Here is a 5,411-nt window from a genome sequence, read left to right as displayed (position 1 = left end):
TACACCCCGCTTCCGGTTACGTATTCCCTCTAAACCCGCCTCCCGCGGGCTCCCCACCCCTTGTTTCCCAGTTCTACCGCGCTGTTTCTTTTTCCCTGAACTCAGCTAATGGCGCAGGAGTTCCCGGTCCTTCCGGACCCGCCCCATCGGGGACCGTCCCTCCCACTGGGTCTCAGGCTGCCTTCCACACAGCTCCAGCTGTCAGGCTGCCCTGGACCCGCTCTGCACAGCCTCCCCACATGCTTGCTGCCAGCCTGGACCAGAACTGCATCTAGGAGGACGCTGCACCCCGGTATCTGAGCCCCACAGTGAGTTCTGAACCCTTTGGATAAAAGACAGGCAGCCTAACCTCGACTTGACTACCAGCCTCCCTGGTTACATACTTACACCAAATGATAACAGGGTAAATTCAGATGCCAGCTTCCCATCGCTGACACAAACATGACAACTCCAAACTGAATACTGCAGTTGTGACTTGAGGAGAGACATTTCAGGAACTTGACTTTTGAAAAGGAATAGGTTGACTCAAGAAGTCAGTGGTTGGCCGGGCAGTGGTGGCGCACACCTTTAATCCCAGCACTAGGGAGGCAGAGGCAGACAGACTTCTGTGAGTTCGAGGCCAGCCTGGGCTACAGAGTAAGTTCCAGGAAAGGCTCCCAAGCTACACAGAGAAACCCTGTCTCAACCAAAAAACAAAACAATAACAAAAACAAACAAACAAAAACTCAAAGAAGAAGTCAATAATCATCCCACTGCGAACAGCCTAGGGCTGAGTTTATCACGCACTATACTGCTGCTCTCACTACTAGATGGTCTCGTCATTTTACTACCTCAGAAACAAGTTAGTCTGTGACTCATGCTAAAGGTGATTTGAGATAAAACATAGAAAAATTATTTAGAGAAAAAAAATGCAATGGTGAATGCACAGACTCTTGCTGTCCCAGATGCAGAAAATGACTAAGGTACATGGTCCCAGCCCTAAAAAACATCAGTTACACCAAACTGTCTATGACTCTGGGAACATTGAGGAACAGGAAGAGGAAAGGGAATAAGAAGGGAAAGAGGAGGAAGGGCTAAGACATGTCACACAGGTACTGTAATCAGTAACCAACAGCAACTGTACTTACCTACATTGACCTCACACTAGACCACAATCAGTATAGAAAAGAGAAAGGCTTGCAGGGAACAGCCTTTACTTCTGAAATGTTGGCTGGGGAGGGATTGTAGAAGAATCACTGCCTTTAGCTGTAGTCCTCTGCTGAGCCTACCAGACTCCAACACATAGCTCCAAACCCACATTCTCACAGATGGCTTTGGATAATCTCAGTGATTCTCAAGCAAAATGAATAGAGATGAACACAATCCAGAGGTTAGTTGGAACTGTGGACTAGGACAGTAGAGAGGTAGGAGGTGAGAGTGGGCAGTGTTTGAAGTACACACACACACACACACACACACACACACACACACACACACGTTTCTCTCTCTCTCTCTCTCTCTCTCTCTCTCTCTCTCTCTCTCTCTCTGTGTGTGTGTGTGTGTGTGTGTGTGTGTGTGTGTGTGTGTGTTTGGTTTTTCAAGACAGGGTTTCTCTGTGTAGCTTTGCACCTTTCCTGGATCTCGCTCTGTAGACCAGGCTGGCCTCTGTCAAGGACCAAGATGTCAGGAACCAAACATGAACCCTGGGAAAGTACTAGCTAGGCCAGAGAACAAATTATAAAGACCACTGCCATTCCCCAGAGCAGTAACACCTATTTACTAACCAGAGGCTCCCAAAGATAAGAACATTCCACAGTCAGGTGCCATGACAACCAAATGTAAAGAACATTCCATGGTCAGGTAGCCTAGCAACAGAACAAATGGCCCCTGACCAGTGACCTTAGCCGACATCTTGCAGTTGCATGGTCTGCCCGTCTCCCACGTTCTACACCCCTTCTACATCCCTTCCCTCCTTCCTGCCCCCTCCCCTCCTATTTTCCTTGCAGAGGAAAATAAAATTTGCAGCTTGATCAGAATCCTGTCTTGCTATCGTCTCTTTGTGTCCCCTGTTCCTTTCATTCATTCCCACAGGTGGGTCACTACCGTTGAAACCCCACTGGCTGGGGCAGGCCTCGAACTCACAAAGATCCACATGGCTCTGCCTCCCGAGTGTTGGGATTAAAGGTGTGCACCACCACCGACCGGGGTGTGTGTGTGTGTGTGTGTGTGTGTGTGTGTGTGTGTCTGTGTGTGTGTGTGTGTGTGTGTGTGTGTGTGTGTGTGTTTGTAATAGATAGTAATAGATTTTTTTTTGAGACAAGGTTTCTCTCTTAAACCCTGGGTAACCTGGAACTAGCTTTGTAGACCAAACTGTCCTGGAAATCTCAGAGATCTGTTTACCTTTGCCTCAGGTGTGCTGGGATTAAAGGTGTACCTCACCCTGCACTGCTGAGAAAAAATTTTAAACGACTTTATCAATCTAATTTCTTTTTGGTTGTAATCTGTGGGTTTTTCTTTGTTTGTTTTGGCTTGTTTTTTGAAGCAGGTTTCTCTGTGTAACCCTGGCTGTCCTAGAGCTCCCTTAGCAGACCGGGCTGGCTGTCCTAGAGCTCCCTTAGCAGACCAGGCTGGCTGTCCTAGAACCCCCTTAGCAGACCGGGCTGGCTGTCCTAGAGCTCCCTTAGCAGACCGGGCTGGCTGTCCTAGAGCTCCCTTAGCAGACCGGGCTGGCTGTCCTAGAGCTCCCTTAGCAGACCGGGCTGGCTGTCCTAGAGCTCCCTTAGCAGACCGGGCTGGCCTCGAACTCATTGAGATCCACCTATCTCTGCCTCTAGAATGTGGTGTGTGCCACCATGCGTGGCTCATGATCTGGTATAATATCAGGTCATTCAAAGAGTCAAGAAGTCTTTCTTTTTCATGTCAAGAAGTATTTTAAGTAGCTTTGCAGTTAGTTCTTCTTTGGAGCTCTGATGGAACCCTGTCTGTCTGGTCCTGATTGGTCTTAAGGACATTTTATGACTGCTTCAGTCTCATTGCTAGTAGTTCTGTTTACATTATTTATTTCATGTTGTTGAAATCTGGTATGTTTTATGCACATGGAAACTCATCTATTTCAATTAGAGTTGCCAATTTAGTGTAATTGAAGTCTTTAATGTGAATGAAGAAGAGATCCAGGTGATCACTCATTTCTGTCAAGTAAGCTGTGCAGTTACCTTGGGCAACTGTCAGGCCGGTAGTAGTGGCACAGCCCCTTAATCCCAGCACTACTGAGGCAGCGGCAGGAGGATCTCTGTGAATTAATGGCCAGCCTGGTCTACAGAATGGGTTCCAGTTCAGCTAAGGCTACCCAGCAAAACCCTGTCTCAAAAAAAACAAAACAAAACAAAAAGACATAATAGCAAAAAGTAATGTGTAGTCCTGTAAGGTCATGCAAGCCCTTTAACCCTACACTCAGGAGGCATGGGCAAGGGGAACTCTGAGTTCAAGGCCAGCAAACTCTACATAGTGAGTCTCAGACAGCTGGAAATACAGAGATCTTGTCTCAAAATAAATTAAATTGCTCCCTGAGGAATTGCTTTCATGATACCAGAAGCACCATCCAAGCTTCTAAAAGAGGGAGCCAACCAACAGTCCTAGCCAGCTATGATGCCTATGAGCCACATCAACTATCATCCTGGCACAATAGCCCTAAGGATGTGGCAGTGGCAAGCATACCTTGGTGATAACCAAGATTCCTTTCACTGGACTTAAGACCCTCTTAACAAAACAGAAACCATGACTGGTACTTGAAATCTAGCTACCTACTGGTGCTGGTGAAGTCATGAATCCTGGAGGACAAGAAAGAACCACCATTTTACTAAGCTATCATAATCCCTACAAATAACTAAACATATTTCCTTGTTCCCACAGGTAAGCTTAGTTTTCACCCCCTCATCCAGGAAACATCTCTTCTCATCAGACAGACACCAGTACAAAAATCCAAACCTAATCAAAATGCAGTGTGGTTAGGGATAGCAATTGTATTGTACATTATGAAGTTTTTCCTGTAAATATGGCCTTTTGTCTTTCTAACAGTGTTATGCAAATAAATCAGCATACATTTCAAAGCCAGCAAAGCTATCACAATAAAGAGAATTATTTTTTAAAAAAATCACAAAAGCAAGGAACGTATCGAAATGATTCCTGGGATAAAGTGAGGCTACAACATCTGCAAGATGTTCTATAACATCCACCCTGTTACTTCAGGCAGCTTCTTTGAAAATGTTTCTATAATTTCTGCAAATTATAAATCATTTGAGAAGAATTAGGATGACCCAACAAATGCATCTTAACTTTTTCCAATCATATTTGCTGCCATTTCATCTTAAAGACATTATACAGTAAGAATAATTTTCCAATTTCATTTCAGTTTCATTTGTTCTCTTAATAATTCTAACTGATCTTCAATGAGGATTATAACCTGTCTCAATTCAGCTATTTCATCAACTATTTACCCACCTATCTTATTTTGCTGAGCCCAAAGTTTATAAGAATGTGTATGCCAGTCTTTAATGAATTCAGCAGTTTGAATTTATTTATTTATTTATTTATTTATTTATTTATTTATTTATTTATTTATTTTATGAAGAGTAACTATAGCTGTGGTAGCAGTAGCAGTTAATGTCGTGGTTCCCAGGACCTCAGCAATTATCAATCCCAGCATCCATTGTGTTCCCAGAATGGCCTTGAACTCAAAGATATTCAGACAGATCTCTGCCTCCCAAGTGATAGGTTTAAAAGTGTGTGTCACTATTGCCTGACCTCTATGTCTAATTTAGTGGCTGGCTATGTCCTCTGATCCCCAGGTAAGTTTATTAGTGTACACAATATATCACCACACAAATAGAAATTCCTTTTATTTCCACAATATAATGCAAAATTTTCGTACCCTCCTCTGCAATTTGAGCAGGTCCATGAGGGTCATAAGAACTAGCTAGGTAGCCAAGAAGAATCATTGACTACCACAAGAATATCCATATCTCCTCAACTTACTCCTATGTTAATTGAAGGATAAGGAATATAAGCCCAATAAGTATGATTTATCCTCATTACCTGTAGAGTTACTATGTACAACATGGCAAGAAACAAGGTTGTAGTGTTCAGAGGCTTTCCAGAAAGCTGAATATTGTGCCTCCTTCATCTGCCAATTTTTCTTTTCTTTCTTTCTTTCTTTCTTTCTTTCTTTCTTTCTTTCTTTCTTTCTTTCTTTCTTTCTTTCCCTCTCTCTTTCTCTCTCTCTCTCTCTCTCTCTCTCTCTCTCTCTCTCTCTCTCCCTCCCTCCCTCCCTCCCTCCCTCCCTTTCTTTTTTTTTGAGCTGAGGATCAAACCCAGGGCCTTGTGCTTTCCAGGCAAGCACTCTACCACTGAGCTAAATCCCCAACCATCATCAGCCA

The sequence above is a fragment of the Onychomys torridus genome, unplaced genomic scaffold (assembly GCF_903995425.1).
Source record: "Onychomys torridus unplaced genomic scaffold, mOncTor1.1, whole genome shotgun sequence".
NCBI classification, from domain to species: domain Eukaryota; kingdom Metazoa; phylum Chordata; class Mammalia; order Rodentia; family Cricetidae; genus Onychomys; species Onychomys torridus.
This window is presented reverse-complemented; position numbering follows the sequence as displayed.